Source organism: Ovis canadensis, chromosome 3 (assembly GCF_042477335.2).
Source record: "Ovis canadensis isolate MfBH-ARS-UI-01 breed Bighorn chromosome 3, ARS-UI_OviCan_v2, whole genome shotgun sequence".
In the NCBI taxonomy this organism is placed as follows: Eukaryota; Metazoa; Chordata; class Mammalia; order Artiodactyla; family Bovidae; genus Ovis; species Ovis canadensis.
Window position 1 is genome coordinate 167,641,848 of NC_091247.1, and position 15,004 is coordinate 167,656,851.

Consider the following 15,004-nt stretch of genomic DNA (forward strand, 5'->3'; position numbering starts at 1 on the left):
GAAGTTAGTGACTCTTAATGAAAAATAACTAAACCCAAAAGGAGAAAAGACACTGTGAATGAGAACCAGAAGAAACAGCAGCAGAAACTGAGCTTCCAAGACTTCAGATATGGTAATTATCTGACATAGATCATAGAGTAATTATGCTTACTATACTTAAAGAAATACAAGAGAAATTTGAAAATATATCGGAAAACAGGAAGCTATAAAAAATAATCTAACATTTAAAGTAGAGACTCTAGAAATACAATTATAAAGTTTTAAACTAAAAATCGAATAAAGTAACTAAGTAGTTTAAGAAGAAATTATTCTTCATGGAAGAATTCTAGCTAATAAGAGCAGAAGGAATTCTATACCGTCATCATTTTACAATCCTAATGAAATGATCTAGGCAATAGTCATCAATGACTATCAGAAATATTAAGCAAGAGGCTTATACATGAATCAAACTGACACCATGTGCACATACTGATAAAACTTAGCATTACGAGAAGAAATTCCAGATAGTATGTGCTTCTTGATGGGATACAATAGGAAGCACAGAGCATTTTCTACAAAGGATTCTTGTCAAAAAAAACACAAGACTATAAATATAATACTGGTTTTGCAGGAAATATTAGAAACAGGACAATATGTTAAACATCATCAGAAAGTAATCAAGAATAAAATGGGATCAATGCTGCAGTTTCTTCAACAAATATATTGTAAGGGAAAAGCCGGGGAGGGGGGGTGGAGAATTGGTATAGTTTAAAAGAAGTTTGAGAAACCTATCTGTCAAATGCAACATATAACTCTTGTTCGGATCTTGAATCAAACTATTATGAAAAGACTTTTATGAGTCAGTTAGGGAGATTCAGACCCTGACTACACATTATATGATAAAAAGGAGTACGTCAAGGCTGTATATTGTCACCCTGCTTATTTAACTTATATGCAGAGTACATCATGAGAAACGCTGGACTGGAAGAAGCACAAGCTGGAATCCAGATTGTCGGGAGAAATATCAATAACCTCAGATATGCAGATGACACCACCCTTATGGCAGAAAGTGAAGAGGGGCTAAAAAGCCTCTTGATGAAAGTGAAAGAGGAGAGCAAAAAAGTTGGCTTAAAGCTCAACATTCAGAAAACTAAGATCATAGCATCTGGTCTCATCACTTCATGGGAAAGAGATGGGGAAACAGTGGAAACAGTGTCAGACTTTATTTTGGGGGGCTCCAAAATCACTGCAGATGGTGATTGCAGCCATGAAATTAAAAGACGCTTACTCCTTGGAAGAAAAGTTATGACCAACCTAGATAATATATTCAAAAGCAGAGACATTACTTTGCCGACTAAGGTCCGTCTAGTCAAGGCTATGGTTTTTCCTGTGGTCATGTATGGATGTGAGAGCTGGACTGTGAAGAAGGCTGAGCACCAAAGAATTGATGCTTTTGAACTGTGGTGTTGGAGAAGACTCTTGAGGGTCCCTTGGACTGCAAGGAGATCCAACCAGTCCATTCTAAAGGAGATCAACCCTGGGATTTCTTTGGAAGGAATGATGTTGAAGCTGAAACTCCAGTACTTTGGCCACCTCATGCGAAGAGATGACTCATTGGAAAAGACTCTGATGCTGGGAGGGATTGGGGTCAGGAGAAGAAGGGGACGACCGAGGATGAGATGGCTGGATGGCATCATGGACTCGATGGAGGTGAGTCTGAGTGAACTCCGGGAGTTGGTGATGGACAGGGAGGCCTGGCGTGCTGCGATTCATGGGGTCGCAAAGAGTCGGACACTACTGAGCAACTGAACTGAACTGAACTGAAGATGCCATTGTTAATTTTGCTGATGTAATAATGGCATTATGGTTATGTTGAAAAGATAGGTCTTAACTCTTAGGGACTGCATACTCAAGTATGCAGAGTGTAATGACTACCATTTGCCTTAAAATAATTCTGTGGGAGTCTAGGAGAAGCGGTGGGAGCATAGATGAAACAAAATTGATCATATTTTTAGTTGAAGCAGCATGATAGTACATAGAGATTCATTATACTTTGTATTGTATTTGAAAATTTTTTATTTAAATTTTATTTTTAAAGTCTCAAAGAGCAGTTTAAACTTAGCTAAAGATACAGTTAGTGAAGTAGAAAATACATTGGAAGATGTTACCCAGAATGAAACACAGAACGACAAAGGGAGAAACATGAAAGAGAAAATAAGATATATAAAGAGTAAAGTGAGAAAACTGATTACAGTTCAGGAAAGAATGAAGCAAAGATAATGGTTTAGCATATTCTAGAACTAATGAAAGATACAAAATCCACTGATTCAATATGTCCCCCACCAAAACTTTAAAGCAGAATGGATGAAAAGAAGTCTGTTCATAGGTATATCACTATGAACCTGAGTGGCACTGAAGAAAAACAGCAGATACTAAAAGCACCCAGAGTGTGCGTTGGATGAGTGGACACATTCTTCAGAACTCATGGACCTACAACATGTAAGTCCTGTGCATTTCGCTACATGTACATTTTACCACAACAAAAGCGGTTAAAAGCAGCCAGAGGGACTTCCCTGGTGGTCCAGTGGCTGAGTATCCTCCTGCCAATGCAGTGGGCACAGTTTCCATCCCTGGTCCGGGAAGATCCCATATGCTGCGGAGCAACTAAGCTTGTGCACCACAGTGAGTCAGCCCGCGCGCCCTGGAGTCTGTGCTCTGCAACAAGAGAACCCACAGCAACAGGAAGAGCACACACCACACACCACAACAAAGAGGAGCCCCACTCCCCGCCAACTAGAGAAAGGCCAGGCAAGCACCAAAGACCCCGTGCAGCCAAAAATTAAAAAAAAAAAAAATTAAAGCAGCCAGAAAACCAGATTATCTTCAAAGGAGTAGCAGTTAAACTGAGAACTAACTTCTTGAATGACAGCAGTGGAAGCCAGAGGACAATAGATGATAATGTGATGAAACAAAATCATCTCCACTGGTAATTTTATGGCTACTGAAAATAGCTTTCAATAATGAGGGCAAAATTTCAGACCAAACAAAAACAACTCCCCCAGGAGGATTTGCAACCAGAAGACTGTCGCTAAGGAACATCTAAAAGATATACTTTAGAGGAAAGGCAAGGATACTAAACAAAAGGTCTGAGGAATGAAGTGGAGAAATAGGTAAAAATCCTACTGACTATTGACAGTTGAAAAACACCAATGCTAATGTCTTCTAGGGTTTAACTCTTAAGAGGAAGGAATTAAAACACACCAAAGCAATAACATACATTGGGAACTTGATGAACCAAATTAAAAATTTCAAGGTTTCTTGTATTATCTGCAAGGAGAGGGTGCTGATTATCAAATATGTCTTTCCACTTCAAATTCACCCTTCTATATACCACTGTGGTTCTGGGGCTTGTATTTTGAAAACTACATTTCATTTTTTTCCCTTGTAAACAGACTCTATTTTTTCTTACAGCAATTTCAGGTTCACACAAAAATTGAGTATCAAGTACAGAGAGTTCCCATATATCCCCTGTCTTCACACACACAGAGTCTCCACTGCTATCCACATCCCACACAAGAGTGACCCTTCCCTTATTAGTGAGTCTACAAGGACACATCATCAAAGCTCACAGATTACACTAGAGTTCATTCACTCTTGGTGCTATAGTGATACATTCTATGAGGGTTTTTTCTTTCTTTTTTTCTTTTGGCTATGGTGTGCACCCATCTCACCAGGAAGTTCTGGCTGCATTAAATGCACAGGAAGGGCCTCTCACCCATGTCAGTGGGTACTTGGCCAGTATGGAAGGCCAGCGAAGGTGTGGCTGCAGGTCAGCCCAAGTGTGAACTGCCATGTTGGCCAATCGCACTGGCACCTTGCTGGAGACCTCCTTGTGGTCCATGGGGATCTTGAGTGTCACCACATCATACTTCTCACCCTCATCCTCCTCCCTCTTCACTGGCAGCACCATCTCATCTTGCATCTCTTCCTCCTCCTTTCCCCAGACTCCTCAATCTGCTGTTCACCAGGCATCTTGGTGTCCTTCAAGGTTCCTCTCCTGGGACTGGCTGGGAGGTCTCTACTGTGGCCAAGTGCTCCTGCTCCTCCTGAAACCAGCTGCCTGTGCTCCCTTCCCAGCCTGGGCCTCTGGATCCCAGGCATGTGTGCCCAATCACTAGGGTTGTGTCTGACTCTTTGCAACCCCAGGGTCTGTAGCCCACCAGGCTCCTCTGTCCAGGCAAAAATCCCGGAGTGGGTTCGCATGTCCTCCTCTAAGGGATCTTCCCAAGCCAGGGATTGAATCCCTGTCTCCTGTGTCTCCTGCATTGCTGGTGGATTCTTTACCACTGAGCCGCCAGGGAAGCCCTTGTTTCCCTTGAGTTTTAACAAATGTAATGACATCTACCATTAATGGTATCATCAGAATAGATTCACTGCCCTAAAGATCCTCTGTGACCTGTATATTCATACCTTCTCCACTAACTCCTGGCAAACGCTGGTCGTTTTGTTTCCATAGCTTTACCTTTTCCACAGTGTCATATAGTTGGAATCATCCAGTCTGTAGCCTTTTCAGATTGGCTTCTTTCATCTAGTAATAAGCACTTAAGTTTCCTCCATGTCTCTTCATAGCTTAGACAGCTTTTTTTTTTTTACTGCTCAATAATATTCCATTGTCTGAATGTACCCCAGTTTATTTATCCATTCTGTTACTTAAGGACATCTTTGTCCTTCATCCAGGTATTAGCACTGTTACAAATAAAGCCACTACTACATTTGTGTGCAAGTTTTTGTGTGCATGTAAGTTTCTGATTCATCTGCATAAATACCAAGGCCCACATTGCTAGACTGTATACTAAGAGTATGTTCAGCTTTGTTAGAATCTTCCAAACTGTCTTTTGAAGTGGCTGTGCCATTTTGTATTCCCTCCAGCCATGAATGAGAATTTTTCTGACCCACATTGCCTTTTGGTTGTCAGGGTTCTAGATTTTGGCCATTCTAATAGGTGTGTGCTATAGTTCAGTTGCTCAGTCACGTCCAACTCTTTGTGACCCCATGGACTGCAGCACGCCAGGTCTCTCTGTCCATTGCCAACTCCTGGAGTTCACTCAGACTCATGTCCATTGAGTCAGTGATGCCATCCAACCATCTCATCCTCGTCCCCTTCTGCCTTCAATCTTTCCCAGCATCAGGGTCTTTTCAAATGAGTCAGTTCTTTGCATCAGGTGGCCAAAGTACTGGAGTTTCAGCTTCAGCATCAGTCCTTCCAATGACTATTTGGGACTGATTTCCTTTAGAATAGACTGGTTGGATCTCTCAAGAGTCTCCTCCAACACAACAGTTTAAAAGCATCAATTCTTCAGTGCTCAGCTTTCTTTACAGTCCAACTTTCATATTCATACATGACTCCTGGAGAAACTATAGCTTTGACTAGATGGACCTTTGTTGTAGGTCATGTCTCTGATTTTTAATATGCTGTCTAGGTTGGTCATAACTTTTCTTCCAAGGAGCAAGCATCTTTTAATTTCATGGCTGCAGTCACCATCTGCAGTTATTTTGGAGCCCAAGAAAATAAAGTCTCTCACTGTTTCCATTGTTTCCCCATCTATTTGCCATGAAGTGATGGAACCGGATGCCATGATCTTAGTTTTCTGAATGTTGAGCTTTAAGCCAACTTTTTCACTCTTCAAGAGGCTCTTTAGTTCTTCTTTGCTTTCTGCCAAAGGGTGGTGTCATCTGCATATCTAAGGTTATTGATATTTCTCCTGGTAAACTTGATTCCAGTTTGTGCTTCATCCAGCCCAGTGTTTCTCATGATGTACTCTGCATATCAGTTAAATAAGCAGGGTGACAACATACAGCCTTGACATACTCCTTTTCCTATTTGGAACCAGTCTGTTGTTCAATGTCCAGTTCTAACTGTTGCTTCCTGACCTGCATACAGATTTCTCAGGAGGCAGGTCAGGTGGTCTGGGATTCCCATCTCTTGAAGAATCTCCCACAGTTTGTTGTGATCCACACAGCAATGTGCTAGTGCTATCTTATTGTTGTTTTCATTTACGGTTCCCTAGTGACATAGTGGGAGAAGGCAATAGCACCCTACTCTAGTACTCTTGCCGGGAAAATCCCATGGATAGAGGAGCCTGGTAGGCTGTAGTCCATGTGATCGCTAAGAGTTGGACATGACTGAGCGACTTCCCTTTCACTTTTCACTTTCATGCATTGGAGAAGGAAATGGCAACCCACTCCAGTGTTCTTGCCTAGAGAATCCCAGGGATGGGGGAGCCTGGTGGGCTGCCATCTATGGGGTCGCACAGGGTCGGACATGACTGAAGCGACTTAGCAGCAGCAGCAGCAGCAGTGACATAGTGACATAGGATGTGGAACATTTTTTCATATGCTTATTTGCCATCTGTATATCTTCTTTGGTGAGGTTTCTGTTCAGATGTTATTCCCTATTTTTAATTGGCTTGTTTGTTTTCTTACTGTTGAAATTTAGAGTTTCAGGGTATATCTTAGATAACATTCCTTTATCAGATATGTCTTTTGAAAAATTTTCTCCCAGTCTGTGGCTTGCTTCTCAGCCTCTTGACAGCATATTTTACAGAGCAGAAATTTTTGATTTTAAGGAAGTTCAGCTTATCAATAATTTCTTTCATAGATGATATCTTTGGTGTTGTATCTAAAATGTTATTGCCATACCCAAGATCATTTCAGTTCAGTTCAGTTCAATTCATTCGCTCAGTTGTGTCTGACTCTGTGACCCCATGAATCGCAGCACACCAGGCCTCCCTGTCCATCACCAACTCCTGGAGTTCACTCAGACTCACCTCCATCGAGTGGGTGATGCCATCCAGCCATCTCATCCTCTGTCATCCCCTTCTCCCAATCCCTCCCAGCATCAGAGTCTTTTCCAATGAGTCAACTCTTCGCATGAGGTGGCCAAAGTACTGAAGTTTCAGCTTTAGCATCATTCCTTCCAAAGAAATCCCAGGGCTGATCTCCTTCAGAATGGACCGGTTGGATCTCCTTGCAGTCCAAGGGACTCTCAAGAGTCTTCTCCAACACCACAGTTCAAACGCATCAATTCTTCAGCGCTTAGCTTTCTTCACAGTCCAACTCTCACATCCATACATGACCACAGGAAAAACCATAGCCTTGACTAGACGGACCTTTGTTGACAAAGTAATGTCTCTGCATTTTAATATGCTATCTAGGTTGGTCATAACTTTCCTTCCAAGGAGTAAGCATCTTTTAATTTCATGGCTGCAGTCACCATCTGCAGGGATTTTGGAGCCCAAAAAAATAAAGTCTGACACTGTTTCCACTGTTTCCCCATCTATTTCCCATGAAGTGATAGGACCGGATGCCACTGATTTTTTAGAAGTTTTATAGTTTTGCATTTTATACCTAGGCCTGTGATCCATTTGAATTAATATTTGTGAAAGGTGTAAGGTCCATGTCTGGATTCCTCTCTCAGTGTATGGACGTCCAGTTGTTCCAGCACCATTTGCGGAAAGACTGCAATTTCTCCATTATATTGCTTTTACTTCTTTCTCTCTCTTTTTTTGGCCATCCCATGCTGCTTCTGGGACCTTAATTCTCCCATGAGGAATTGAACTCAAGCCTTCAGCAGTGCACAGAGTCCTAATCACTGGACCACCAGGAAATTCTCAGACTTCATTCCTTTTTCAAAGATCAGTTGACTATATTTATGTAGGTCTATCTTTGAGATTTCTATTCTGCTTCTTTGATTTGTCTCTTCTTTTATCAATACCACTATATTTTAATTACTGTAGCTTTATAGAAAGTCATGAATCAAGCAGTGTCAATCTCCAATTTAGTTCTTTTCCTCTGATATTGTGTTGGCTATTCTGGGTCTTTTGCCATCTCCATATAAACTTTAGTTACCAGTTTGTCAATAACTGCAAAATAACTTGCTGGTGTTTTGATTAGAATTGTGTTGAATCTATAGATCAAGTTGGGAAGATCTGCCATCTTGACAATATTGAGGCCTTTTATCTATGAACATGAATACTCTCCTTATTTATTTTTCATTGATTTCCTTCATCAGAACTTTTGTTTTCCTCATAAAGATACAATACACATTTTGTTAAATTTATACCTAATTATTTCATTTGGAGGAATGCTAAAGTAAATGATATTGTGAGTTTAATTTCAAATTTCCCTTGTTCATTACTGGTATATAGGCAAGCAATTGTTTAAAAAAATTTTTTTATTGTGTTGAAACATACAGAACATAAAATGTTCCATCATAGCCATTTTTAAGTGTACAGTTCTGTGGTATAAAGTACATTCACATTGTGCAGCCATCATCACCATCCATCTTATAGACACTTTTCATCTTGTAAAATTGAAACTCTGGGGCTATTACACTGGAATCAAGATTGCCGGGAGAAATATCAATAACCTCAGATATGCAGATGACACCACCCTTATGGCAGAAAGTGAAGAGGAACTAAAAAGCCTCTTGAAAGTGAAAGAGGGGAGTGAAAAAGCTGGCTTAAAACGCAACATTCAAAACACAACGATCATGGCATCTGGTCCCATCACTTCACAGCAAATAGATGGGGAAATAATGGAAATAGTTAGAGACTTTATTTTCTTGGGCTCCAAAATCACTGCAGATGGTGACTGCAGCCATGAAATTAAAAGACGCTTGCTCCTTGGAAAAGAAGCTATGACCAACCTAGACAACATATTAAAAAGCAAAGACATTACTTTACCAACAAAGATCAATCTAGCCAAAGCTATGGTTTTCCCAGTAGTCAGGTATAGATGTGAGAGTTGGATCATAAAGAAAGCTGAGTGATGAAGAATTGTTGCTTTTAAATTGTGGTGTTGGAGAAGAGTCGCTTAGACTGCAAGGAGATCAAGCCAGTCAATCATAAAGGAAATCAGTCCTGGGTGTTCATTGGAAGGACTGATGCTGAAGCTGAAGCTCTAATACTTTGGCTACCTGATGCAAAGAACTAATTAATTGGAAAAGACCCTGATGCTGGGAAAGATTGAAGGTGGGAGGAGAAGGGGATGACAGAGGATGAGATGGTTGGATGGCATCACCAACTCAATGGACATGAGTTTGAGTAAGCTGAGGGAATTGGTGATAGACAGAGTAGCCTGGCATGCTGCAGTCCATGGGGTCACAGAGAATCAGACACAACTGAACTACTGAACTGAATTGAACTGATCCCGTAACCCAGCCCCTGGCAACCACCATTATACTTTTTGTCTTTACCATTTGACTACACTAAGTACCTCATAAAAGCAAAATCATATAGTATTTGTACTATGGTGACTGACATTTCACTCAGTCTAAAGGCCCCAAGTTTCATCTATGTAGAAGCATATTACAGAATAATAGTTCACTGCATGTATATGCCACATTTTGCTTATCCAGTCTTGTTCTGATGAACACTTGGGTTGCTTACATATTTTAGCTATTGGGAATAATGCTGCTATGAACATGAGTGTACAAATATCTCTTTTTTGTTGGTCCAGTGGCTAACACTCTGCATTCCCAGTGCAGGGGGCCTGGATTAAATCCTTGTCAGGAAACTACATTCCACATGCTGCAACTGAGACATCGCATGCTGCAACTAAAGATCCTGCATGTGGTAACGAAGATCGAGGATTCCGTGTGCTACAACTAAGACTGGCACAGCCAAATAAATGAATAAAAATGAATATTCAAAAATCTCTTTGAGACTCTGCTTTTTTAAAAAGATATTCTTTTTCATTATGGTTTATCATAGAATATTAAATATAGTTCCCTGTGCTATACATTAGCACCTTGTTGCTTATTCATTATATATACAATAGTTCACATCTGCTAATCCCAAACTCCCCCTCATCCCTTCCCCAAACTCCGCCCCCTTGGCAACCACCAGTCTGTTCTCTCTGTCCATGATTCTATTGTTTCACAGATACATAGGTTCATTTGTCATATTTTAGATTCCACAGATAAGTGATACCATATGTTACTTGTCTTTTTCTTTCTGACTTAGTTCACTTGCTATGATAATCTCTAGTTGCATCCATGTTGCTGCAAATGGCATTATTTTGTTCTTTTCGTGGCTAAGTAGTATTCATGTACCACATCTTCTTTATCCATTCATCTGTTGATGGACATTTAGTTTCCTTCCATGTCTTGGCTATTGCAAACAGTACTGCTATAAACACAGGGGTGAGGTATCATTTTGCATTACAGTTTTGTCTGGGTATATGCCCAGAAGTGGGATTGCTGGGTCACATGATAGTCTATTTTCAGTTTTCTGAGGAACTTCCATCGAACCTCCATTCTACAGTGGCTTAAGCAACTTATATTCCCATCAGTGTAGGAGGGTTCCCCTTTCTCCACACCCTTTCCAGCAATCAGATGCTTACTCTATATCAACTGAGATGATTATGTGATCCCTTCCCTTTGTTTTGTTAATGTGGGATATTACATTGATCAATCTTTTTATACTGAATCATTCTTACATTCCAGGAATGAATCCCACTTAGTTATAGTGTATGATCCTTTTAATAAGCTGCTGAATTATTTTCTTTTTTTTAATCCAACTTTGCTTTTGGGTGTGTGACTGCTTTTATTTTTTCCTTTTTGGCTGCACTGAACTAAGATGTGGGATCTTAGTTCCCTGACCAGGGGTAGAACTCATGTCCCCTGCTATGGAAGAGTGGAGTCTTTTTTTTTTTTTAACAGGCAGCAATGTATTTATTGGAAATGAACTAGACATTACATTAACCAAATGAAGATGTAACAATGCATGAAGCATAATCGGTGCAACATTTAAAAGATCACAAAATAAAAAGAAAATTCATTTTCAAAAGAAATATTGCATCCAAGGCAAGCCCTGAACACCATAATACAACTGATAACATTGACTGTGAAGATCCAGAATAAAATTTAAACCAAACAACTGAAAGAAAAAGTTTCTTTTCCCAACTTGAAGGTTCCCTGGCTACCACCTGTGTATCATACACACCAGGTAATTTTCATCACCAGACAGTAACCAATGATATTTATCATATTCCTCATAAGAAAATGCCTCTCCTACAAATAGAGAAATCTGAGGGAAATCCAAGCAACAAAACAGTTGGTGGCCCCAACTGATTAGGTCAGCATTTTCTAGAATCTAGAAATTACATTAACTTTACTAGTAAGACTTCATTTTCTTCTGAGAAACTGCCTGGATGAGAGGGCGTGCTGATTGTAACATTACATTTACTACACTACACTGAGTCACTACATTCCACTGAGTAGCTGGTCGGTTGTGGGGGTGAGAGGGGATGTTCAGATCCTTATCCATTCATCAAACGTTTCTGAAACTTTTAGAGCTTTACTTTTCTACTCTGTAATACATTGTAGCTTGTATATAACAAACTCCCTTTGAAGAAAATTATCCCAGATAATCCATCTCTGATAATACAAGTACTGCAAAAAGCAGTGATGAAAAATATTGTTTGGAAAGGCAAAATTGCTGCATCCACTTTCCAAGGCACTGTCATAGAATCATCTCTGAAATGGATAAATTCCATGTGTAAGTTAAAAATTGCTTTCCTTCCATTCACCCAGCATGCATGAATGTCTTCTTATAATCTCTCTGTAGACTGAGAAAGTCAGGAGTCCAAATGCAGAACTGTAGATTTTAGAAAGGCTTTCTCCTTCCCTTCCCATGGATTTCAAGTTTGTTTTAAACACTCCACAGTTCTCATAAATGCTCATGTGGAAGGGGAGGATGATTACAACCTTATCAGACCTGTCAACTGACAAAAAAAAAGTATCTCAACACAGTATCTCATCTTTAGAAAACCAATCATAATTGCATTTCCTTACCCTCCATTTAAGGTAGAGAGAACTAAGACAAGAATTCCCACATTTTAGTGGGAAATGGCAAATCCTTGTCACTAACTATGGCACCAAGTAGTTCATTCAGGAGAAATTTCAATAAAAAGGTAGAAAGTTAATCTTGACAATTTACGTATGCTCAGTCGCTCAGCCATGTCTGACTCTTTGTGACCCCGTGGACTGTAGTCGGCTAGGCTCCTCAGGCCATGAGATTTTCCAGGCAAGAATACTGGAGTGGGGAAGAGTGGAGTCTTAACCACTGGACCACCAGGGAAATCCCTTCTGTTGTTGCTGAATTCTATTTGCTAGAATAGAAAGAATATAAATCTTTATTGAAGATTTTTACATTATGTTCATTCATACAGGATACTTGTCTGTAGTTTTATTGTAGTTCTTTGTCTGGGTTAAGTATCAGGGTTACGGTAGTGGAAGTGAAGTGCTGCTATAATTAAAACAAAAACATATGAAACTAACATAGCAACCAGGTGGCTGCCAATGAGAAAATTATACTGGCGGCTCAAAGGATGGAGATTTATTTGTGTTAGCAAGCAAGACAGTAAACACTGTTCAGTTAAGAAAACAGAAACAATTCTGGGTATCAAATAGAGAGAATTTAATACAGAAAATCATTTACAAACTCTCACAAGGGATAGAGCAGGAAAAAAGAGGAAGATAAAACTATTCAATGATTAGCAAGTGCAGGAAGTCACTAACTCCCAGAGGAGCAAAAGGGGAAATGGTGTTCCCTAAAAGCTACCATTGCTGAGCACTGCGGCTGCTGCTCTTGAAATCCAGCTGCCTGAACAGGAACTCAGGACCCTATTGCCTCCGCTGTCATCACTGAAGTGCAGTGGGTGTCATCATCCCTTCACTGCTACCATGACCTGACAGGAAACCACATGATGAGGAAAGCAGTCTTACTTGACATTAGAAAAGATGTTCTAAAAGGATAAGTATTAAGTTGAGAGACCAAAGACACTATCTGGAACATCATGTTACATGGTGACAAAGTCCTTGGTAAAATGATGCCTGAAATAATCAGGAAAACACACGACATGCCACTGAGCTCAAACGAAAGTGTTGAAAAGAATCAAATGGCCAGCATGTACTGGAAAATTTTGGATGCATTACAAAAAAAAGAGATGAGTTCAGGGGAGAACTGGCCTTTTTTTTGCAAGCAAATATTAAAGGGAATTACATGTTCAGAAACATTAGGTCTTAAAGTGTTGGAAAAATCTATTGCTTCAAGACTTAAAAAGTGGGAAACAAAATTGAGAAGGCCTTGACCAATAAGTCTCATGAGTGTCCTGTCTTGTGGCAAAACACAGATTAATAATGTGTTCTGTCTTGAATTAAGAGGGCATAAAAATCTCCCCTAAGTTTTTGCATCATTGCACTGCATAGAAACCACAAACTGTCTCTGATGGTTCAAATGTAAAACCACTATAAGGCATCCAAATTTCTACATATAGGAAGTTGGCTATAAAACTTCTATAGCCCCAAGGAGAGAGTATTCTCCAAAGAACCTGAGATGCAATCATGAGGATAGGGAAAAAAAGCAAGCTCCCACCCATGCCAAAGGCAGATCCATGAGTCATGGAGAATAAAGATAACAACATTAATTCGAATTATAGAACCAGAATATAATCAGAGAAATTGTTGGCCTGCTCTGCCAGATGCCCAGGTCACTAAGCACCATTGATCACAGCTGGTCTTCCCTCCATTCTTACTTTTCTGAGTGTGAGTGTTTCAGTTCAGTCCAGTTCAGTCACTCAGTCGTGTCCAACTCTTTGCAACCTCATGGACTATAGCACTCCAGGCCTCCTGTCCATCGCCAATTCCCAGAGTTTACTCAGACTCATGTCCATTGAGTTGGTGATGCCATCCAACCATCTCATCCTCTATTGTCCCCTTCTCCTCCTGACTTCAGTCTTCCCCAGGATCAGGGTCTTTTCATTTTTTTTTTTAAACAAGAAGTTTATTTAAACAACAAGACGCTTGACTTGAAGGAAAAACTATCTAGGATTCATTTCTTTTAGAGTAATTTATCCCTACTTAAAGACAGATTGCCCTACATGTAACAGCTACATACAAAAAAGTTATAAAATTGTCCTTGGTTTTACAATGATAAATGAAAAACATTAAAATTCTCCAATCGAACAAGGTATGCAAGAATTTTTATGTTGTTCTTTTTTTTTGTTAAACAGTGAGAGCAAAATAACTTACTGGAATATAAAGATAAGGGCTGATGAGCATGCCACTAATGGAGAAAAGGGGGTATTTTCACAGAATCAGTATTTTTCCCCATCCCACCTCCATTTGATGTCAATCAAAACATACCATTGGCCATTTAGTTAAAAAAAAATGCAATATGCTTGTGCACATACACCAGTTACTTTATGTACAATAAAGGAATGGGGAAGGGGAAAATGAAAGAATAGAGAAACTAAACTGTAGTAGTCAGGATGTGGTGGAACCAAATTGCGGTTTTCTAATTGAGAATGTCTTCTTGGTCTGGAGGAACAGAATTCTGGAGTAAAGTAGCAGGTTCCCTTTTTAGTAGACACCTCCTGTCTGCTGCTGGAATACATCAACTGTATCTTCATCTTCCATCTCCAACTGTGCAGGTGTGTGTTTCATTGATTGGCTGCCCGTCAAATCGGAATCTGATCTGCCTCATTGACAAACCCTGTCGTTCACAATAGGATTTCATTAGTTTACTAAGTGGTGTATGCCTCTTAATCTTAAACTGCACCACAGAACCATCCTGCCCCGCCACCTTCAAATTAATATGATCGTTGTTCTCAGTCTTGACTCCTTCCTTGGGCTTTTCGTCCGCCATGGCGAGCGCCGGAGTCTCCTCAGCTGCCGCTTCACAAAAGAGGTACCAGGTCCGCACCAGGGTCTTTTCAAATGAGTCAATTCTTTGCATCAGGTGGCTGAAGGATTAGAGTTTTAGCTTCAGCATCAGTCCTTCCAATGAATATTCAGGACTGATTTCCTTTAGGATGGACTGGTTGGATCTCCTTGCAGTCCAAGAGGCTCTCAAGAGTCCAGGTTCCAGGTTCAATGTATGAGACAGAGTGCTCAGGGCCGGTGCACTGGGATGACCCTGAGGGATGGGATGGGGAGGGAGGTGGGAGAGGGATTCAGGAT

General features: G+C 40.3%; 1 pseudogene; it reads right to left on the reverse strand.

The window, feature by feature from the left end:
• Positions 1 to 13,815: 13,815 nt before the first annotated feature.
• LOC138438239 (small ubiquitin-related modifier 2 pseudogene) lies at positions 13,816 to 14,765 on the reverse strand (annotated as a pseudogene).
• Positions 14,766 to 15,004: the final 239 nt, after the last annotated feature.